The sequence below is a fragment of the Mustela nigripes genome, chromosome 3 (genome assembly GCF_022355385.1).
Source record: "Mustela nigripes isolate SB6536 chromosome 3, MUSNIG.SB6536, whole genome shotgun sequence".
Classification (NCBI taxonomy): domain Eukaryota; kingdom Metazoa; phylum Chordata; class Mammalia; order Carnivora; family Mustelidae; genus Mustela; species Mustela nigripes.
This window is the reverse complement of record NC_081559.1, coordinates 184,591,254-184,615,040: the sequence shown is the minus strand read 5'-3', so window position 1 is coordinate 184,615,040 and position 23,787 is coordinate 184,591,254. Positions and strand designations below refer to the sequence as shown.

At 50.2% G+C, this 23,787-nt stretch overlaps 1 long non-coding RNA gene across 4 annotated transcripts in view; it reads right to left on the bottom strand.

Moving 5' to 3' along the window:
• LOC132014302 (uncharacterized) overlaps positions 1-22,000 on the bottom strand; it is a 228,465-nt gene extending 206,465 nt beyond the window's left edge. For 2 of the 4 annotated variants that reach the window (XR_009403281.1, XR_009403282.1), the window contains exons 1-2: positions 21,912-21,954; positions 20,677-20,838 (exon numbers count right to left, since the gene is read on the bottom strand). This is a non-coding gene — a long non-coding RNA (uncharacterized LOC132014302). Of the gene's footprint in view, positions 1-20,676; positions 20,839-21,911 lie in introns of all 4 variants that reach the window. The other 2 variants (XR_009403280.1, XR_009403283.1) reach the window with 2 other exon arrangements.
• Positions 22,001-23,787: the final 1,787 nt, after the last annotated feature.

Sequence of the window (23,787 nt, the reverse complement as noted above, 5' to 3'; positions counted from 1 at the left end):
ATCCAAGAATCAAAACAAGTTGACCAAGGTCAACTAAGCCAGAGGCAACTAAGACCTAAATGCATTCCTCTCGTGTTCATCATTTTGGATGACACAACATAACAGGGAAGAGCTGCACGTCCTGTGACACAGACATTTATCCCCAGTGTGCTATTTAAGTGAAACCCCAAATCATCTTAAGAAACAGTGTCAAACACCAAAGAACTATCCCCTTCACCTCAACAAGACCCACGTCAGGCCTCAGAAACCCAACTTCACACGAAAGCGACTCCATGCATGGCAAACGTGTAACATCGGCTCGTGGCCGCAATCCGGCCAGACCAAATGGGAAGACACTGAACAATATGCATCAAGAGCCTTAAAAACATCTAGAACCTTTGACTTGGTCATTCTAGATCCAGAAATCAACCTTACGGAAATCTGAAAGATGGAAATAGGTTTATTTACACACATGCACGTGCATACAGACTCATCTCAACATGAATTTTGAGAGATGAATACAAAAATATTCTTAATACTCAAAAATACAGATAAAATTTGGAAAATGACAAACTATCATTACGATGGGATAGGACAACATTATGTTACATTAAAAGCCATGCTTAAAAGCCTGCTTTTAACTCCACTTAGAAATATCTATTACAGTAAGAGAAAAATCCAGTGAGGTTGTTGACATTAGATGATCTCAGTTAATAACAATAAGCATTGACAGAAATAATAACCCAGGTTCCTGGATCAAATGAGCAACAGGTATAATAGGAGATCAAGAAGAAATTAGTTTGTTTTCAGATTATGCTTCCAACAAGCTAGGATTTAGAAAGCGGTTGACGGAGTGATCTATTAAAAAGTGGTTCAGTCCCAGAAGAACCATGGGAAGCCCCAGGAACAGTCTACACCACAGCAGGTCCACTGGAGAGCAGGGGCCGGGGGGGGGGGGGGCCCCAAGTGAGTAACCTGAGAAATAGGGTGGGAGGGCCTTGATGGAGCTGAGAGTTCAAAAAGCAGCTCCTCTCAGGATAGAAGCCAGATAGTTCAAGGAGGGAAGAGGCGACCAGAAATCCCAGGACAGAGAACCATCCAGAAAGGACACATGATCAGCATCTGTAGCTCCAGTGTACAAGGAAGACCATTTAGAGGCATAATCTTATAAACACTGTTTACCAATGTTTCAACTTCTAGAATTAATCCTGCCAATAAAGCACAGAAGTCTTAATTATGGATGTGGGAGAGAATATGAACGTTACCAGCCTTGCCAACATGAAAATACAGATGCCAGAAAGAGGGAGGTGTTAGAGGGAAGGGTGGGCAAGCGGATATCCCAGGCTCAGCAAATGTGAGTCCCAGGCTACCAGGGGGACCTTCGAGAGGCGGGGGGAAGGGGGGTGGAGAGGGGCACTAGACCTATTGACCTACCCCGCCCCCATTCACTTAGGAACAGGACTGAGGGCAGGCGAGGAGAGGACAGGGAGACAGAGGACTTCCGCCCCTTCCCACACCAGCCTTTCCCATTTGATTTTAAATATGTGCATGTATTATTCGATTGAAAACCCAATTCTTTGGGTGCCTGGGTGGCTCAGTTGGTGAAGCCTCTGCCTTCCGCTCAGGTCATGATCTCAGGGTTCTGGGATCCAGCCCTGCATCTGCGCTCCCTGCTCAGTGGGGAGTCTGCTTCTCCCCCCTACTCATGTGCACATGCTCTCTCAAATAAATAAAATCTTAAAAAAAAAAAAAAACAGATTCTTTTTAAAAAGGTGTATGACTCTAAATTCAAACACACTAGGGCTGCCATCCCTCTTTCTTATTTGCATATGTTCAAGAGCTCTGCATCTGTAGGAAGTAGGAAGAAGCCATCTGTGGGACAGGCCAGTAGCCTGGGATCCAGCTTCACCCAACAATAATGCAAATGGCCAGCAAGCTGAAGCCACTTTTCAGTGTACACCATACCAAACATCTTGCACTTGCAGATACTCTGGGAAGGGGTGACATAAGTGGGATCATAGCACACATGCAACTTGGATCATAAAGACTTTTGACTTTAACAAAAAGGTACACCACATGGACTTTTGAAATGGTGTGCTTCCTTCTCTTGATCTCCCTGCCCAGGCTTCATGTTCTCTGTTCAACACCACCTCCTCTGAGCACCTGGAGTAATCTGATGCCCAAGTCCAATCATATTACCCTCCGGCCCCATATTCTTCCTTGACTTTCCCTGGAGAATCTCTGGGAGCTGGCCTCTTTTCTGCTGGGTTCCTTTCCACAGTGCCCTGCTGAGGTCTGCCCCTGCAAACAGCTCATGTGGCCCCCGAACAGAGCCAGCTCCCACCCGTCTAAGCCCAGCAGGTGCTGCTCCAACTGCCTGCAGTACCCTCCATCCCTTCTGCCCAGGAAGCCTGGAATCTCTGCTTCAAAGATTCAGCCCAGGTAAGTCCTGTCTCCATGGGCATGTCAAGTCCGGATGGACTTATGCCCTCTACTCATCACTACATTTATATGCATTCTGCTCCTTTCCCTTTCTGGTGTCCCAGTGACTGGTTGTTCCATCTCGGTGTCTCTAGGTCCTAAACCACAACAGCCACTACTATAATAATTACAACAACCAGGACACACTGAGGTCCTAGAACAGGTTGGGTTCTAAGCACTTTGTAGGCATTATTTCCTTTAATCCTTCCAACAACCCTATGAATGTAAGCACTGTTACAATTTTCATTTTCCAGACAGAACAACTGTAGTCAGAGAGTCCAACAACCTTGGGTCAGAAGAGCTAACATCTGCACAGACTCTGGCTTCTACCTGACAGTGCTTCCTATAGTTCTTATGGTGAGTACTATGAAATGTGTAAGCCTGATGATTCACAGACCTGTACCCCTGAGGCAAATAATGTATTATAAATAAATTTTAAAAATAAATAAATAAATAAATAAAAGTGTCCCCAGCTGAAAGCTTCAGAAACTGAGGGTCAGAGAGGTCACCTGCTCAGCCCGGAGTCACACAGCCAGTGTGAACCAGAACTTAGGCCTCCTGCCTGCAAATCCAGGTCACTTGTTTTCACTTACAACTTGCTAAATGCTTCACCCAGGCCACACTAGCAAATGGGTGTCTCTGTCCCTAGAGGGAAATAGGATACCTCCCCTGGGGTTGGAAGCAAGTTACTGAAATGTCTGCATCAACCTTTAAAGAGATCGAATCATGCACCCACTCTGCTTCCTGGGAAAAGAACATCTGGAAGCTTAAAACACTCAACAGCTGAGAGGTATCCTTAAAAAGCACCATTTATTATACCCACAATGAAAGCCACACTGTCAGTTTGGGGGGAAGGGGAGCAACTTGGCAGCTATCAGTTTCTTGCCTGTGTGCCCTGAGCCCCATGAGCTACTGGAACAAACGGAAGGAGCCTGCTACCAATCCACCCTTACTGATTAAGTCCGAGCATGAGTCAGGTCCATAGGACCAGTGGGTGATGGAATGTGAACCTGCATTTATTGTCTACACTAGGATTCATTCCCCAAGCAGGCTGAACTGCGGACATAGGGCAAAATCCGAGGGAGCAACCATACCACAAACATCTCTTCAAAAGGCAAAAAGTTCTAAGCCTCAAATGTTCAGCCCTGCCCTTAGGTCCATACTCCATCCACTGACATTCCAGGAGGACGAAAGAATGTGGATGAGCCTCGGAGCTGCCAGATGGGAGAGATGATCTGTGGTACAAGGGACAAAGGGACATTTGTGTTCAGATCCTACCCCCCCACCCCGCCGCTTCAGCAAAGGGGGGGCCTCCCCTGGACTGCCCTGTGCTCCTGAGGGCTGGGCAGAAGGTGCCATTAATAAACTTCTCCCAAACACCCCTAAATTCTTCCGCGTTGCACATTATCAATCATCGACCTGGAACCCTTGAGGCAGACATAACCTCAAGGCAGGAAAGCATACCAGTGAAGATCCTAAAATTAGACTGCCTGGTTTCAAATCTTAGCTCCATCCCTACTACTTATTCACAGTTACCTTGAAAAGTCACTTTCCCCTCTGCCTCGGTTTTCCTGTCGGTAAAACAGGGAAATTAAGATCGACCACACAAACTACACATACAAAGGCAGAGCGCTCAAGTCGGAAGCTGGTATACAGTCAGATCTATTTATATGCACACTGACTTGAGTCCACAGTGGAAGAAATCAAGGCCCAAAGGAGGGTAGCAATTCATGTCATTTTGCAGAGACAGGGGCTTGGGCATGGATCCCAAGACTCCAAAACTAGGAATTTTAAAAAATGAAACACTTATAAATGTTTTTCAAAACGGGAAGCACTCAACACCCTCACTCATTCATCACGTGTTTACTGACTACCTATTGTGCCAGGTACCCCGTTCCAGCATTTTTGGGGCTCATTGGCTGGCCGGATAATAATTGCCAGCACTTACTGAGCACCAACTACATGCTGGCTCTGGGGGAAGCTCCCGTGCACAGAATCTCCTTCAATCTTTGCAACAAAGTACCTGGTAGATACTATTGACTTTCCAGTTTTACAGATGTGGAAACACACTCAAGAAGGTGACTTCTCCCAGGAGATTTGAGACTTCCCAAGGCAGAGGCAGGACCCAAACCTACACTGTAGGAACAAGAAGCCCTCCCTCTTACCCATTATGCTTCGAACGCTTTTCCATGCTCCTAATGCATGGGAACAACTCTCTTGATGGCTTTTGGTGGTCTCTGCCAACGAAGAACAGAACAATGCAAAATGCCAAGCAGAGCCCCGGGTCGTTAAACACCCAGGCTCTGGGCTCTCAGACCCTAAATGAATGAATAAATCTTGCTGATGAACCAGGCCCTTCTCCCAGAAGAGAGACCTGCATGCCCTCCTCCCCCAGTTTGGGTCTGAAGGCTGGAACGCGAGGCAGGGAGGAACACAGAAATTACATGTCTATTTATTCATGGGGCAGGCATCCAGGATGGGGTGGGGCCTCTTGGGAGCCCTTTCTATAAGACCACAGCCAGTGTATCTGTTTCTGGAGGGCTTACCCTGGCTGGGGGTATGTAAGTCCTGGGTAATCAGAAACACAGTTCCACCAGAGCAGGTGCCCTGCCTTCCTACATTCCAAGCAGAAAAGCACTAGGAAGTCTGGACAGGAAGAGGAAAAACCCACCTGGACAGGTCAAGATCATCGGACAGAGCACAATGGTCCAGCAGGACCGTGGACCTGCCTGGAATCCTGGGCCCACAATGAAAGAAAATACACTGAACATGGGCTGTTTCCAGAATGCCAATCCTACTGCTCCTACTACGTGACCTTGTCTGAGCTACTGCCCATCTCCTGGGCTTCAGTTTCTATCTCAGCATCATTCTGGGGCAGGTATAAGTGATCTTTAAACACCAACCAGGATCAACATCAGCAGGACAGAGCCCTTGCTCAGCGTTTATCACTCTGGTCCAGAGTTAATCCTGCACGATCTGATCCAGACTTTTACCCTAGGTTTACAGTGGAGGAAACTGAGGTAGGGAAAAGTTAAGGTCACTGCACAATGAACTAAGTCACAGAAGGAGGCAAAGGCAGGAGGGAAGCAGTGGCCCTCCAATGTCATGGACTAAGCTCTTAACCACCACACCAAAAATATTTTCTTTTAGATGATCAGTGAAGGTGAAATACTTGGCCAAAGAAGTCCCTTCCAATTCTGAGAGTGTAGGATCCCAGGACAATCCCAAAGCAACATGGGGTGCCAGCACTCCAGACACAAACCCTGTGTGAACAGGCAAACAAGATGCGCCCGGGCACCTTGGTGGCTCAGTCAGTGAAGCGTCTGCCTTTGGCTCAGGTCATGATCCCAGGGTCTTCAAATCAAACCCTGAGCAGGGCTCCCTGCTCAACAGGAAGCCTGCTTCTCCTTCTCCCTCTGCCTGTCACTCCCCCTGCTTGCGTTCTCTCTCTCTCTCACTAGCTCTTTCTCTGTGTCAAAAAAATAAATAAAACCTATAAAAATATTTTTAAAATACCATTTACTTAAAAACAAACAAACAAACAAACAAAAACAAAAACAAAAAACCCCACACACTGCACCCAGCAGTGCTGTTTGTGTGGGGAAAGAAAACGACAAAACAAAACAAAGAAAAACAACTGCCAACAATTTGCATGCCCTTGGAGAACGGATAAATAAACCATGGTGTGTTCACACAGTGGAAGAGATGACCACGGCGAGAAACAGACTGCTGTGCACCAACAGGGACTTATCACGAGGTGCTGAGGCCCAAAGGAAGCTGCAGAGAGCACGGAATTTCTGTAAAGCTCAAGAGGAAGGAAAGAAAATAGTGTAGTATTAAGGCTGACTCATGTATACAGTGAAAACAATTTTTAAGCAAAGCAACAATAAACTCCAAAACTCAGGATCACAGTTCTCCCTGGAGGAGAGCGCTGAGATATAGGGCCAGGAGAGACCAGAAAGAAGACGCAGGCGGAGTCAGTGCTTACGGGTCAGACCCTGGCTCCTGAGCAAGGTGCAGGGTTTACAGGTGTCCGCCTACTACCATGCATCATGACTGGCCAATAAATGACAGCCGTTTCTTTTCGAGGCATCTATCAAGGATGATGGGCTAACCATCAAAGCTACATGAAATCTGCTCACCAACTGTCACCACAAATGTTTGTGACCAAAAGCATTTGCTAGTCAATTCTTCTGCAAGAAAAACAACTCTTGGACAGGTCTTCGATATGTTGGAGTGTCCAGGGTGGGCACACTGTGACCCTTAATAGGCTGTTGACTGCACGTTAGTGAGTACTTGCCCTCACCCAATCTTCGCCAGGTACCAGGAAGCTGGGAGCCCCCCTGTACTCTGGGAAGTGCGGAAAGAAAGTCCACCTGTTAGAACTCTGAGGGCATGACCAAGAATACGCTCCGGAGAGCTAAACAGAGACACCTGACAGAATAAACACTGGCCACTGGAATCCAAAGGATGAAGACTCAGGGCAGTGCTGCAGGCATAAGACTTGTGCTCTGACACTCTGACTGGATGACCATGGCTGGAGTTTCTATGCCTTGTGCCAAAACGAAAGAAAAAAGCATCTAAGTTGGACATCATCAAAATTAAAACCACTTGTACATTCAGGGAGTGAAGAGACAACGCACAGAATGGGAGAAAATGTTTGCAAATAATATACCTGAAAACGGATTAATACCCATAATATATAAAGAACCCCTACAACTCAGCAGCAGCAACAAACATTTCTGTTAAGATCTAGAAGTGGTCAGTAAGCACAGGAGAAAACTCTCAACACTTAGTCATTTAATGCGATGCAAATCAAACCCACTGTGAGACATCATTTCACAATTACCAGGGTGGCTACCACTTACCATATACATGCATGTATAGTTACGTATATATGTAAAATAAGTGTTGGTGAGGGTATGAAGCAACTATGGAAAACAGTATGGCCGTCTCCCCAAAAAACTGAACACAGAATCACCACATGACCCAGCAATACCTACATCCATAATTCCAGGGGCATGATTCACGGTAGCCACATGGTGGAGGCAACCTAGATGTCCATCAACTGGTGAACAGATGAACAAACCCGTGGTACGTGCGTCCAGCAGAAGAGCACCCAGCCTTAAAGCACTGACCCGTGCTCCAACAGGACTTTATGTTAAGTGAGTTAAGCCAGCCCCTGAAGGACAAATGCTGTCTGACCCCCACTAAGAGCAAGTACCTGGACTAGTCACAGTAGCAGAGACGGAGAGTAGAACAGTGGTTGCTGAGGCCGGAGGGAGGAGGAATTGGGACTCAGCGCTTAATGGGGACAAAGTTTCAGTTTGGGAAGACGAAGACGCTCTGGAGATTCATGGCTACACAACAATGTGGATGTGCTTAATGCCCCTGAACTGGACACTTAAAAATGGTGAAAATGGTCAATTTCATTATGTGTATTTTACATCCATAAAAACATTTAAATGTGAAAACTAAAAAACTAAAAACAAGCTATGCCTCAACGCCCCCACATCTGTCAATGAGGATGGTGATCAGCTCCGTCACCTCAAAGGGTTTGCTATAAGGATTGAGTGAGCCCAGGCCTGCAGGTAGAGCAAAGCGCTTCACAAGTAGGCGCTCAATAAATGAGAGTAAGCGCCCAGCATACAGCAAGAGCCATTCTCCAAGACTCAATCCAGCCCCTCACAAAATGGGGAAGAAACAGACGGGAGACATGAAAGGCTCACTCACTGTGACCCCCCGCCCAGAAACACCTCTCCCTGACCTTGCCGGCACCATCGGCCAGACTCCAGGATTCCAGGCAGGTGCAGAGGTGGCCGAGATGGCCTCACCTGGTCAGCCCCCCTTCCCCTCAATCAGAAATTCTGTTCTTGGGAATCTTGGGGAAGGGGGTAGGGAGCAGGTACAGAGGTCTTATCAGTAAGAGAGCCTCCTCTCAACTCCCAGGTCCACTTTCCACCAGGAATACCAGCAATCCAGGTCAACAGACAATGCAGAAATCATTTCCTATCTGCAGGGCTCACAGTTCTGCAGTCCGATCCTCCTCCCATTCATGTTGGGTTTAAAGAGTCAGAGGTGAGATACGCAGCAGGCCTGGATCCACTTCCTCTCTGCCACCCCCCCTCCACCCCCTAGATGTGCCAGCTGGAGGGCGGGTCCCCAACCACCTCTGGGAGAGCCTGGGAGCTCCCAGGGCCTCAGATGTGGTGCCTGGGAGGCGAGAGGCACGCCCTACATCTGTTCATCTGAACTCAGTTTCCTCCTGTATCACCTTTTACAGAGGAAGAAACACGCCCAGAGTCGTGAAAGTCATGCATCTACCCTGCAGCAGTGCTGAGGCTCAAGCCAGAGAGTCTGGCGTTAGGGTCCGGGGAGACGGAGGCAGACGTGAGGCCAGGGCCATACAGGAAAATCTGATGCACATTGTCCCTTCTGCCCACGCCGCCCGAAGCAAAGCTGGGTATAGCGAGGCACTTACAAGGGTCACCAGGAGAGGAAATGGAGGTGGCACCCTTGTTTCCTTGTTCAGAAGTCCGAGGAGACGGTCAGGGAGGAGGAGAGGGCTGAGCCAGACACCTGAGCGTTTCCTCTCCGCTGGCACTTCATCACTGTGCTCGTCACGCCTCCCCCTCACTGCCACCAAGTCCCACTTATAATTAAAACAGGTTTAGGACACAGAAAAAGCAGTAACGGGAAGCCCTTTGCCCTCCATCTCCATCACCCGCGAGAGCTACAACCTCAATTCTTCCCTTTGCTCTCGCGGTCTCTATCCAGAGATTGTCTCATTCAGAACAGACAGCTGGGATCTTGATCTCTAAAATTTACAGCTGAAGTCAAAACTGCCCTGCCCTTTCAGAATTCTGCAGAAGAGGAGGGATCGGAAAACGGGAGGGGAATAAAGAGAAACTTCATCTAGGGAAGAGGATTCGTTTTTATATTTCCTGAGGATCTGGAGTTCATGGGTTGGTTCCAAACCCAGTCTTCACACTCTGACCTGGGTTCCCATCTACTTTGTAAAAGTTGTGTGACCTTGGCCGGTCAGGGAACACCTCTGAGCCTCCCTTTGACCCATCTGGAAAATGGGGTTGATAACGGTTGCTGTCACATAAGGCAGTGCCGAGCAATGCATGGGCTGATGCCTGTGACATACCTGGCACTGTGCCCTTCACACAGCGGGTTGAGCTACTGTCCGTAACATACCACTCTGATTACTACAGATGCTCACCATTAGCCGAAGGAAGGAATTCATGTTCCCACTCAGAGATAAGAAACAGACTCCTAGCCCCTCTATCACAGGCAAACCCATCTCCACCTACTCCACTCCAACCCTGTCCATGACCCCCATCCCCTGACCACGAGGCCTTCCCAACCAACCAGACCTCCACCCACCCAAGTCAGCGGCTCTTGAAGCTTTCCCTTGTGTACAGTTGCCGGGCTTCCTGGGCTCCAGCACCATCCCGTTCATCTCGGAGAACCACTGTCCCAGCATGGTGTCTGTCGTCCACATGTGCAAAATCCCATGTGTGTATCCCCGCACTAGACTCACTCAGTGGGGAGGGTCTCCAAGGGACCCCCGGAGCTCTTCTCAACTGCAGAGCAGCGAGCCTAGCACAGTGCCTATAGTGAGACAGGCAGTAAATGCTGGTGACTGAACGCAGCTGTTCCAGTGCAATTTACACACGGAATTCGTTCACACTTACTAACTGCACGAATTAACGTGGGGACGGTTCTGCACGCTGGTGCACAGTCAGGGCTTAGCCCGGTAGGGTGAGGATTTCCTACAGCGAAGGCTGCGCTGACAGAACTTTTGCTCTCACTCTGCCGAGATCTCTCAAAGTCAAGGACTAGATCTTCCGTGAAGTAAACTCTGTAGTCCTGCTCTGCCACGGCCCTGGAGCCCTGCGTAGTTCCGGGCACAGAAACCTCCTGTGGTCTCCAACTACATCCTTAATGAATTTTTCCTGTGAGACGCTCCCACAGATAACCCAGGAAAAGCTGTACAAAGTGGGGTGGGGCTTCTCTCCCCATGAGAGCTGCTTGTTTGTTTCCTTCAGCAACTTTGCTGCGATCGCGCACAGTAAATGAAGAGGGATCTGAAAATCATGCATGTTCCCCTGCCAGAAATTGGCAATGATGAACCCGCCAGGAGGGCAAAAGCCCAGGAGCTGCCGGGAAACCATCATCATCATCATCATCACGGCCCGGTAACGGCCCACCAACACCATGGCTTCCCATCCAATGGGATACAATAGGATTGGCTTCGTAAAAAAAAAAAAAAAAAAAAGGCAACCTGTGTCAAGGCAGAGAGGGAACAGGAAAAGGAAGGAAAGAAGCAGTCTAGAATCTAAGAAGCAGCTACTTTCCCAGGCACACGGAGCCCATCACAAAAGCAGGTAAGGGTCTGAAGAAGCAATCCGGAACACCATGGGCAAGCTGTTTTATGGAAGAAACATTTCTTCTCTTCGGAGAGGGGCTGGCCCATTGCTTTCAATCCCAGTCAACAAGGATTGAGGCAGGGAGCACCCACCAGGGTACCAGCACCTCACGCCGGGCCCCTGCTGGGGCGGGGGCTGGGGGAGGAGGGGCACCGCAAAGCCTGGCACGTCTGCTCATGCGATGGGAGAGCCATAGCTGGGGGGCAGGCTCTTGCACACATCTGCCCCACGTGTGTGTTTTCTTTGGAGACCAAACGGACTTCTGCCTGGAGAGCAGAGCTGGAAGGGTTCCATGTGGGACTGAAGAGGTCATCAGCTGCCTTCCAAACCAGCGAGGTACTTGGACTTTATTCCACAGAGATAAGGAGCTACAGAAGGTTTTGAACAGGGGCAGGGACGAGATCAGAGTGCACTTCGGAGAGGTCGGTGTGCTCCTGGTGTCCTGGGTGTGGAGTCTGGGAAGAGCATTCTAGCTAATGCAGCAAAGAGTGCCCTCTTATTGGATGATTGGCTTTTCCCATTTTTCAAAAGGTAATAGGAAAAACAAAAGGTCCTCTGTGTGGAACGGCCCTTGTGATTTATGGGAGAGCAGCTGGAGCAGACAGAGGCCCCTTCCGGCCCTCACTCCGCCGGGTTTATTCCACGGTCCCACTTAAGTAATGATTCATCCAACCAGGGCGGGAGGCAGCCTTGGGATCACTTCAGCCCATCTTCCCACTTAGAGACAAAGACATCTCCTATCCTTGGGGAGCCTCGCTTCTTATGAAACAGATGAGTGCATCTGGTCCATTAAAAACCCACGAGGCAAAGGCCAGAGTGTCCCGGCGAGGTCTGTACTGAGAGGACACTGCGGCTGGGGACCTGGAAAGCCTCACCCACAGGCCGTGCTTCCACTGCTCCTTTCCAGGCCCACCTTCCCCCCAGAGCACCTGGGAAGAGGAGCTCCGAGGCTGCCTGCTGGCCATAGTCTCCTCGGTGCCCCCAGAGCCAAAGGCACCATCCCTTCCCTATCACCTCGCTGGACATTCCACACATGTTTTCTCAATCAGTAAGACATTCCCTGCATAGTTACTTGTTTAAAAGGAAAAGCAAAGGGTTTTTTATCAAGCAAGGGGTGACGAAGGAAACGGAAAATCACCGTCTTCCACCACCACGGCAGCACATGGCAAGTGTCCTTGCAGACACAACTCCCAGACAGCACAATAAGGTTTCCACCTTTTATACCTGAAGGATTCCTGAGACCCTCGACCCTGGTTCTGCAACCATCCCTCCTCTGGCCCAGCACTGAGATCTGACAGCCCGGTCCTGGAACGGCTTCCCGCGAGCTCCCCCCTCGTGCAGCCTGCCCTCCCTGTCTGGGGGGTGCCCCCTCCGTCCCACTTCTGCCCAGAGTGTGCTTTTCAGAGGGCAGGCGAGATCCGGAAACTCCAAGGCTGGAAGCTTGTAATGCCTTCCCGGTTTTCGTCGGAGTACCTGCTGCATGATAAGCAGGCAGTGAGCAGCCCACAGAACCCAGCCCTCATCGGCTCTGAACTACAGGCTGAGCCTGGGCCGCGGGTCAGAAGCCCGGCTTGTCTGGCCAGAGGCAGCTGGCAGATACAGGGCTTAAATGATACTGAAGGTTAGGAATGACAAGGTTCTTCCCGAGGACTGGCGTCTGAAGACAGATCACTGACAGTCCTGTCTCCCTCAGACAGAAGCAGCCCCCAGCAGGACAACTGGGGGAGGGGGGCCACCAGTCCTCAGCCTAGGGGCCACCTCCTCGAAGAAGCATTTTGCATGCCTGTATTATTCTATTTTTCTATTCCTTAAAAGTAAAGTCAAAGCAGCCTTTTGGCCCTCACCACCACCCCATCCCCGCTTTCCTCCTCCGATGACGACAGTGACTTTGATCTAAGTCCTTCTGGCCCATTCTCTAGACACTCACATCCATCCCCGATTATCCTTAAGGAACACGGAGCAGGAGCTGTGAGTTCTCAAACTGACCAAGGGGTGTGGGCCTCACACATGCTTTCGATTTTACCACATGCTGCCTGCTGGTCCCTCAGGAGACCTCATGCTCACAGCTGAGTCAGGGGACCCTGAGACACACAACCTCGCCAAGACTTGAGTCAGACTTGCTATTCTGGGCACATTTTAAAATAGGAAAGATGTACCCCCTGGACACCACTCAAATGCCTGTCAGCTGAAAGATGTGTTCTGAACCGGGGGCGTATCCGTGGAACAGAACGGCCGTCTGAACACCAAACTGCAGATATCTGTGGCAGCGTCCCCCATGCATCAGGCTTTGCGAGACCTGGGGGGGGCTACACACCATCCCAGTCCGTTTATGTGAGAAAGACAAAACTGTAAGATCAGAGAACAATTACTGGTGGTCAGTGGCTGGGCACAGGGTAGCAGACTGACTGCAAAGGGACAGGAGGGACGTCTGGGGGTGATGGAAGTCGTCTGGACCTCAACAGTGATGACGACACAACAGTGTTACACAGTGTTGTGTGTTTATGACAACGCCCCGTGCGGTTTGCCAAAACAGAGCGAATCCGCTAGACCGACGTCAGACCTCCACGGCGCCTCGCCCCTGACCACGTCAGTGAGACTCAGAACCTCTCCACGTGCACTCGTGCCTCTGCCTTCTTCCTTGAGAGCTGCTTACTGATCTCTTTCACCTACTTTATGATGAGGCTGTTTAGCTCTTTGTTATTGACTTTGAGGAACTCTCCACCCTCTTTATTACAGCTTTTCTGTGCTTAGACACGCTTTCTTCTTGAATAGCTGGTCACATCTGTCGATGTCTCCCTTCTCATGTGTGCTCCGCTCCTTCTCTGGTGAACGTCTCCTGGGCCTCCCTGTCTCACTGGGAAGCAGGATTTCAATACTGACCCTTTCACCCCACGGAAACGATCCTCCCATGTTATTCTATTCATATTTTTTCACACTCCTTACAATAATGGGGCTCGTCTGCAGACTTGCTTCTTTCTGTGTTCCCCCATACATAATAAACTCCCTGAGAACTGATACCATATCTGTTGATCACTACTGAACATCCAAGGTCTAGAACAATGCCCAGCACACAACAGGCATTCCACAAACATCTGCTGAATAAGAAAGTCAAGAAAAGTTTAACGCAAGTGCCTATGATGCATGGAAACATGCGTCTAGCATGTAATACACACTATACGTAACTGTTAATGACGTATCAGTGTATCACTGTACCACTGACAGCAGTAAACATCACACCTCTCACCAGAAAACAGCAAATGTGGCTTCAGGGTCAATCTCATGAGCTCCAATAGTTACCTAAAACTTTTTTTTTTTTTTTTTAAGATTTTATTTATTTATTTGACAGACCAGAGATCACAAGTAGGCAGAGCAGCAGGCGGAGAGAGAGAGAGGGAAGCAGACTCCCTGCTGAGCAGAGAGCCCGATTCGGGGCTCGATTCCAGGACCCTAAGATCATGACCTGAGCCCAAGGCAGAGGCTTTAACCCACTGAACCCCTACCTAAAACTTTTAAAATACTGAGACGCTCTGATGTAATAATTCTGAGACTGGAGATTTACCAAAAACAACAACATCAACAACAAATATAATACAAAACAAAACAAAAACAAAAAACCCTAAACAGCTTTAACTGAAATATTGAAAAATTTATATATATATATATATATATACAGTCTATTATGGAACTGAGCATCAAAATGAGAAGAATGATTACGTGAGCAATGAAGTTGTCACTGAACAGATATGTTATCAACCAACAAGCACGGACAGAGACTACAAGAGTATTCAGGGATGCTTACTACCTGACGGTAACTAGGACAAGTCAGGGTGTGACCATATACACCAGAAGGACAACCACAGCGATAAAGACAAAACAGTAACTGTATTTAACTCAAGAAATTATATTTTCCCCAGATTTTCAAAGATAAGCTCCCCTTCCTTTCAGGTGCAGAAAGCCAAATTTCCCATCACAGAGTCTGGAATCTCCAACTCAGTTACCTGCTTCCTGAAATACCCTCCACATGCATTTGTCATCTCTCTAAATATAAAATCTGGAAAACCACTCCTTGGTTGCAACCCTTGGAAAGCACCCCCAGAGCTGGCAGGACCCGCTTAAGTCCATTTCTGCCTGGTCTTTAAGGCTCTTGAGAGTGCCCCAGCCTCCTGCCATCTCCCCTGGACACACAGGATCCTCCTCTCTCGGTTCCCCGTCTTCTGGGCCCTTGCTGAGACCGAAGACCTCTCACCTCTCTTCCCTTTAGGGTGGGGACTGGAGGACTGAGCTGCCACATACTTGGCTGCCTCCTTTTCATGTTTCTCCTCCCTACCCCAGCAGATATCACCAGCGATCTGCCTCTCTCCTCTGCCGGGAGGGTCCTCACTGCAGAATCAATCTCCTGTACCTGCACTCCCTCGCCCACGCACTCACTCCTTCCATCCCCTGAATTCCTACCATGCCCCAGGCACCCTTCTAGAGCCACCCTGTTGGGCAGAAACAGAACGCCAGACACGTGTACTTAGATTTTCTAGTAGCCACGTTTTAAAAAGGTTAAAAGAAACAGGTGAAATTAATTTTAATAATGTACATAAGCCAATACATCCAAAATCTCATTTCAATATATAATCAACATTAAAGAATTCATTAATGAGGTATTTCACATTTTCTTTTTGTACTAAGTCTTTGAAAGTGATGTGTATTTTACACATGCATTACATCTCCATTAAGACAAGCCTCTTCCAAGTGCTCAGGGGCCATCTCGGCTGGTGGCTACCACACGGGACAGCAGTTTCAGATGCTTGGGATACAGCACTGAACAGTCCAGAAGCCTGTTACTAGCAGCCATGCCCAGCACCACAGCCTGAGCCAAGAGCCCGTGATGCTTGCTTGTTTGCCCAGAGGCCCTGGCTTCTGACCCTGTTTTAGGCCCTTCTCAGCACAATGGGCGGATGGATCGTTTATAAAAGCTCAATCATATCCCATCAGTTCTCTGTCTGAAACCCTTCAATAGCTCCCCTTTCACAGAGTAAACGATGACTTGCTATGTAAGGTGACAGATATTAGCTAGATTTGTTGTGATGCTCATTTCACCAAGGTCAGGTACATCTGCAACTAACAGAACGTTTTATGTCAATTACACCTCAGTCAACGAAAGGAAAAAGAAAACAACATCTCCGCAAAGACATGAAGACCATATAAAGGACCCACTGTGTGCTGTTCTGCCATCCTGTTCCGCCTCTGTCCTATCCGCCTGGCTCACGCTACCACTCCAGTTCATTCTCTGCTGCTCCTCCGTCTCACAGGCTCACCCCTGCTCTCAGCCTCTATCTTGGCTCTCCCCAGGGCCTGGAACAGCCTCCTTTGGACCAGCTTCCTCCACCTCCTTCAAGGCTGCTCCAATGTCAGCTTCTGGACGGAGCGTGCCCCACCAGCCAACTTAACACTGCAGCACACCCCAGGCCTCCAGACCCTCACCTGCTCTACCCGCTGCCTTAAAACACATTATCCTCTAAAGCACTATTAACAGGACACCTGGGTGGCTCAGTCAATAAGTGTCTGCCTTCCTTCAGGTCATGATCTCGGGGGTCCTGGGATGGAGTCCTGCATCGGGCTCCCTGCTCAGTGGGGAGTCTGCTTTATTTACCTGAGACAGAGAGAAAGCAAAAGAGAGAGAGAGCGTGAGCAAGCAGAGGGAGCAGCAGAGGAGAGCGACAGGCAGGTTCTCCACTGAGCAGGGAGACCCACATGGGGCTTGATCCCAGGATCCGGGGATCATGACCAGAGCCACCAAAGGCAGACGTTTCACTGACTGAGCCACCCAGGTGCCCTCAACATACGAATTTTGGAAGGATGTAAACATTCAGTCCATAACAAATACCATGGAGAAAATAAATCTCAGCAGGGGAAATGAAAGAATACAAATATAGCAACTACCACTTATATAATAACTACCACATGCCAGGCCTGGTGCTAGGCACTTCACGCCCAGCGGGGCCAGAGTCACTCTGCACGAAGTGGGTGCAGTTTCTGCCTCCACCGGTTCCACATCTCCCTCTGAGGACCACCCTGCCCCACCGCGCGTCTTGGACTGGAAAGGACGCTAGAGGAAGGCAGGGATTTTTTTCTCTTTCCTTCCCTGCTGGATCTCCAGCAGTTAGAACAGTGCCTGGCACACAGCAACTGCTCAGCAAATGGACGAACAGATCCATCAGTCTTGAGCTGAGTAGCACAGTGACCAGGCAAAGGGAGTCCTAAAGAAAAATCAGTAACAACCGCTCTTCTGTCTTCGTCAAGAGCTTACTTCCTCTGTGCTAAGTGCTCCGCACCATCCCAGAGAGGGAAAAACCATTCTCCCTGCATCGAGCTGAGAGGTTAAGTCACCTGCAAAAACAGACTGAGGCCTGAGGGGTACCCCCCCACTTCCCTGTCTTTTTGGAGACCTGCTTCTGCAGCTTCCCTGATTGCTTATCTCTTTCTTACTTACAACAACCAGGCTTTCACTCAGATGCTTGCAAAGACCTCTAGTGAAGTCACTGCCATCTTGTCATCTGTGTCCCCAGAATGTCACCTTTACATTAAAATGTATTCAGAAACCACTACTCCAAGCAGCCACAGGAAGTAATAAAAACCCAGTAATTGTAGCAGTGATATTAGCTAACTTCTACAGAGGGTTTACTATGAGCCCAGGCACTCTGCCGAATGCCTGCTGTTCATCCCCGATTTCCTCCTCACACCAACTTGTGAAGCAGGTGCTTTACTGTCCCCATTTTATAGATGACAAAACTGAGGCTTACAGAGGTGAAGTAACTTGCCCCCAAAATAACCCTCTTATAGGCATCACTACCTCTTAGAGGCATTACCCAGAGGCCTCCAGCAGCTACCTGGTTTCCTTCTCTTTCTTCAGTGTTCCTTCCCACTGGGCAAACCCTCCACTTCCCAACACTTTGGGCTGCTTCATCTCTAAGACAATGAAAATAGACTAGGGGCTGCTTGATTCCTTAAAAACAAAGCAGTCCTTGACAGTCACCTGATTCAGATGAGAACCAGGGCTGTGTTAGCCACCAGACAGGTGAAGCCCACCGGCCCCTCCTCACCCGGCCCCTCCTCACGCCACCCTCCCCTGCTCTCAAGCAGCTCACGGTTAAGAAGGGAGGAAGAGGCAGGTAAAGAAGGAATCCTGGGGCTCAGATTACCCACCAGACACCAGCAAAACAACATCCTCTACCTTCACCCCCCCAACACACAAAAAGAGGAAGAGAAAATAAAGGAAAGACAAGTCAGAATTCTGCCACCAAAAATGACTGAGACCATTTTGGCCTCGTGAATCTAAGTCTCCCGTTTTATGACCCACAGTGTCGTTGTTTTTACCGACAGGGTTGAGAGAGGGGCTACGACAATCTTTGGATGGAAGGTTTGGAAGCTACTGCAGCTGCACACATGCAGGATAAAGGCAAGGGCTCCGAGCAGTTGCGGGGAATGTGCAGGAAGGGGAAGATTTGCTCAAAGAGCCCTATCTCCCATCTGCTGTGGATGTTGATGGTCATTAAATGCCGGTTACAAAGTCAGGCAGGGTGCCTGGTTGTGGCACTTTACAAATACTCACAGATTCTGCACCATGTCTGAGCTTCCTGTCCGGGCTCCGGGAGGCCTTTGCTCCCCAGGCTCTGGGGCCAGAGCTCTGCAGACACTAAAGGCCTGTCTGAGGCTCCGTGGCCCCACTCAGAGCAGCTCGATCCAAGGGGTAGAAGAGGCAGGCAGCCAGAGCCAGAGGTGTCTTTGTACAAGATGTCAGGATTGGGGCACCTGGGTGGCTCAGTCATTATGCGGCTGCCTTTGACTCAAGTTATGATCCCAGGGTCCTGGGTTCCAGCCTTGTAATCAGGCTCCCTGCTCAGCAGGACGCCTGCTTCTCTCCCCTACCCCCACTCTCTCTGCTTGTGCTCCCTCTCTGGCTGTCTCTCTGTAAAATAAATAAAATAAAATAAAATAAAATAAAAAAGATGTCAGGATTTCTATCCTGCCTGAGTCCTGCTGTTCTTGGTCAAAAAGCATCCTTTGCATATTCTTTTTTTTTTTTTTAAGATTTTATTTATTTATTTGACAGACAGAGCTCACAAGTAGGCAGAGAGGCAGGCAGAGAAAGAGGAGGAAGCAGGCTCCCCCCGTGTAGCAGAGAGCCTGATGTGGGGGCTTGATCCCAGGACCCCTGGATCATGACCCAAGCCGAAGGCAGATGCTTAACCCGCTGAGCCACCCAGGCGCCCCATTCTTTGCATATTCTTAATTTCACTGTCCTCTTACTTCTGGGAGCAGGCCCTGGGCCAAATCCTGACGGCTGTGTTAGTTCCCACCTGTGTGACCTTGAGGCTACTTTCAACCACTCTGAGCTGTGGGTTCCTCACCTACAAAATTCTGGTAATAGTGATAATTTTATATGATCACTGGGAGATTAAGTGAGATAATATATTTAAAGCCTTTAAAACCGATGCTGGCCCATGATAAGAACCTCATCATTGCTAGATACTTTATTATAATTGCCTGGTGAGGTTGTAAGGCGTATACAATCCAAAGAACATGCTTGGCATAATATACAATTTCCTGTTATTATAGGAACTACTATCATCATTATTATTTATTATTATTACTATTGTTATTAGTTCCTTAGATTAATTGGAGAAACAGAAGAGTCGGAGGAGGCACCTATCAGAGAACCATCTGAGCTGCATTCTCCAGTAGGCCGAAAATTTCTGAGGCTTACTAGGTAACTATAGAAGTGGCCATCAGTGGGGCTTATCGATGTTGCTCTGTTGGCGCCCTGGATCCAGGGCTCCTTACAGACCCGGGATACAGAACAAGGGAGTCCTGGTCTCTTAAAGAGATCACAAACCAGCATCAGGAGAGAAGGAAAAAAAAAAAAAAAATGCAAAGAGAGTGATGTGTCTACAGCCAGCTGTGAAAGGGAATGCAAAATAAAAGGCCCAAGCATCCAGGAGGGCATCTGACAAAGAAGAGCTACAGTCAAGTACAGCCTTTAATAGGCCCATGCCACATCGCCAGACAATTCGTTCCGGCAACTATCCAAGGTCCTCGACTTCCTCAGAAAAGGGCTGATCTGCCATTGGTCTGACCAAATTCAGGGATATGAACACAAAGAAGAAGAAAGCAGGAAGGGGTGTCTTATCGTCCAGGAGACTCTTGAGCTGAGCTGTTGGAGAAAAGTGTCCACCCCAGACAGGCAGAAGGTTCCAACCCCAGCCAGCCTGCCTGCCAGCCATTCAAGAAGAAAAAAGAAGCTAAAGCCCATGGGATTGACTGGATGTGGACACGGAGAATTCCTCCGGTGTTTAGACCAGCAATCACAGAGACCAGTGGGGGTCGGAGATCTCAGAACGGAGAAAAAGAACTCCCTCCTTCTAAGCCAAAAAAGCTCCAGCCAGGGACAGAAAGAGCACACCAGACAGCATGGAGGAGGGAGGGAGGGAGGGGAGAGGGAGGAAGAGAGGGGAAAGGCCGAAAAAGCAAGCTGATTTGTCTACTCTTCCAGAGAAGCCTGGCTTATGCAGGATTCTGCACTCAGAGTAGGTAAAGCCACAGCAATAAACAGGACCCTTCACCAGACCAAACTACAATGTGACCACATAATAAATCCCCTCTGGGAATTCAATGGGTGCAGCATTATGGTCGCCCCTGGACCCAGGCAGCCTTTCTCCATCACCAGACCCACACGAGGAATTCCAGTTGGGCCCTCTGCCAACAGCTCAGACCACGAGGCCGTCCTCACCTCTAAGATGTAACTGCCCTCCAGTCGTGGAGACCGGGCCACGAGGCTTTGCCCAGCCAGCCATTCTGTTTGTCCTTCTGCTGCTTCCAAGGTTTTTCTCCAAGTAAATCTTTCAGGAAGTTCCACTCAGGGTTCAGAGGATCCACACAAGTACCTTTTCCACTGGTTAGAGTTTTAGAAAGATTTGCTGTGACCACAGGACTGTGTCAAATGAACAAGCCTCAACTTGTCAAGGCCAGTATGCAAAATAGGTCTGCAACATCCTATGACTAACAGCAGAGAAGATACAGTCCCTGTCCTCCAGGCCCCCGCCCACCCACCACACACAAACACACGTTTTTCTCCAGGCTTTGCTTCCTCCAGCAGCAAAACAGCTCCAGGAGGCAGGGCTCACAGTGGTGGAGTGGGCCAGCGGGGGTTGCCAGCCTCCCTTTGGAAAACACAAGACCAGAAAAGAAAACCAAAACTTCACCCTCTACTCCCTAAAAACCCTCGCAAGTGAGTTCCCCTCTTCTCTCATCTTCTGGAAGGGCCTGAAGCCAGGGACTCCCGTGAACAGAAGAATATTCCATGCTTACAGAGTATCAGGAAAATTCATAGTGTATCCGGGCACCGGACACATGCAGCCTCATGGCTGCCCTTCCTGAAAGTCAATAACCACCCCCAACACTAGCAAGAATAAGAGCATGTTAGTCTAAGGACAGTAAACACAATTATACCAACAAGCCATCCAAAAAGAATGACCATGAGAAGGGTGTGGGGACACCCAGCAAATCTGTAAATGCAATGCAAAAGCAGAGAAAAGTTTCCAAAAGCAGTTTCTGGGTTTTTGAAAATCATCTGGTGGGGGAAGATAATGGTCAAAGGATGGAGGCAGCATCATATGCTTCACAGGCCGCCAGCTTCTCAAAAGGGTCCTCCAAACCCTATCTGCGACCCCAAATCGGTACTGATTGGAGGAGCTCTATTTTTAGGTGTTCGGTAACAATATACCTTCCATCAAGTGCACAAACCCGGAATTATCTCGTGCATGCATTGTCCATTTGATGTCCCCCCACCAACGCCCAAACTCACGGCCACTCTCCAGTCTGGTGATGAGGAAAGTGCGCGGTAAACAAGCACACCTCCGAATCCCAAAGCCCCTCTCCTCCGTCCAACTACTCTCTGCGCATCCCAACTCGCCAGGCCTAGGCTTGCGAGTTCCCAGAAACGCAGAGGGCGAAATTCTAACTTACTGGAAGGTGGATCCCGCTGTGTCTCGGCAGGTCGCCGGGGCTGCCAACACCCTCTCCGCGTGGAAATCCGCTCGCGGCCCCGGGGGATGTCGGGGTCCGTCCCTGCGCGCGGCCCCTCGCTGCCGGTCCGGGTCCCGGCCGCCCCGAGCCTGCCCAGCCCGCGGGCCCATGTGCTCGGCGGCCGCACGCGCTCTGCCCGCTGGAGCGCGGGGCTGGCGGGCCGCCCGTGACGTCACGGCGGCTCGCGCTCGGGCCGCGGGGGAGGGGGAAGCGCGCGCCGCCCGGCCGGCCGCGTGCGTCCCCGATCCCCGCGCGCCGGGTGCTCGCGGGCCCCGGCTCCTACCCGCCCCGCGCGCCCCTCCGCCCGCCGCCGGGGCAGCGCGGGTCGCCCAGCGGCCGAGGGCTGCGCGAGGAGGCGGGGCGGGCCTCGGCTGCGGAGGACCCAGGAGACGCTGGGCGGGGGGAGGGGAGCGGGACGCTGGGTACCCGGAGAGAGGGTGGGGGGGAGCGCTCGGCCCCGGCGGGGCGTCCCGGCTGCACTGGCGCCCGGGCCGGAGCGAACCCGCGCGAACCCTGCGGGGATGCCCGCACGCTGGAGCGCCGCGATTTCCGCACTCCCGCTCCCAGCCTTCCTCCCCATCCTGGCGCTCTGGAAGCAGGGAGTCTTCCCACTTGCCGGATGGGGAAGGTGAGGTCTGTGAAATAGAAGGACCAAGATGCCCTGAAAGGGGACGGGAGACCCCTGTCTCAGCTCCATCCCTAGCGATCCGAGCGCCTCCGTGGGTACCACCCAGCATCCGCGGGCCTGGCGAGGAGGGCACACGCACCTCCCCACCTTCTTGGATCTCCTTCTCCTTCCCCAAAGGCTGAGGTTGGCACCCCCCCCCCCCCCCCACCACCACCACCTCCCCGTAGAGAGCCGCTGTCTGCACCGTTCCCTCCACCATAAAGTATGACAGTCCCCCACCCCCACCCCCCAGTGCCCAATAGTCCCTCCGAAGGAACTCCGGAGCGCAGGCCTTTTTGTTTTCTCCTCGTTATCCCCGGACTGGACCGATGCAAGGAGCAGTCTCTTTTCAGTTGATCATTTATTGAGCACCTACGGGGAGCCGAAGCCCTGCGAGGTGACGGGGAGAGTCTCAAAGACCAGTTGGGCACAGACCATGGAAGGTCACAGTCCGGTGAAAAGATGGACGCAAGTAGGTGATTTCGGTATTATGGAAGCTAAGGCTTCCCCCGTCTCTCCACCCAATGCCTATCCTGTATCATTTCTACCCACACACTCCTCCCTCCCTCTCGTGTCATATTGTTCTATTTCCATAGCTTCTTCCCGACGTGAAGCGTTCTCCTCTCTTGGAAAAGGAAAAAAACAATGTTCCGTTGATGCTTGCAGACTTCCCGCTACACATACCCGTTTATAATCACGAAACAGTGATTTGGGCCTGGCGCCTTTGGGAGCTGGACGCGTGTCCAGGCTGTGGTGGTCAAACTTCTGCACCCATCCTGTAGGAGCTGTGCGAACTTAGCCCTCTGATTGCCTAAATATTCTCCCAGGAACCAAGGTCATCACCGGGGAGGGGGCGGGGGGGGGGGGGCAATAGTTGCCTGCTGGATGCTCCCAGGCCTCTGGAGACCCAGCTTCTAAAGGCAACCTCAATTCCCTTCCCGGGTCAGGACTGTGGCTACAGATCCTTCCCTTTGCTGCCTACCCTGGGGCCTCTCTGGGCTGAAAAGACACCTTGCCCTAGGACTCCTTCAGCCTTGACCTTGAATCTGTGTGCCCTCTCTGAATACCCAATACACTAATCCTGGGCTCACAATTTTCCTTTTTGAAAATTCTTCTTTAAAATAAAAAAAAATTGTTTTTTTCAGAAAA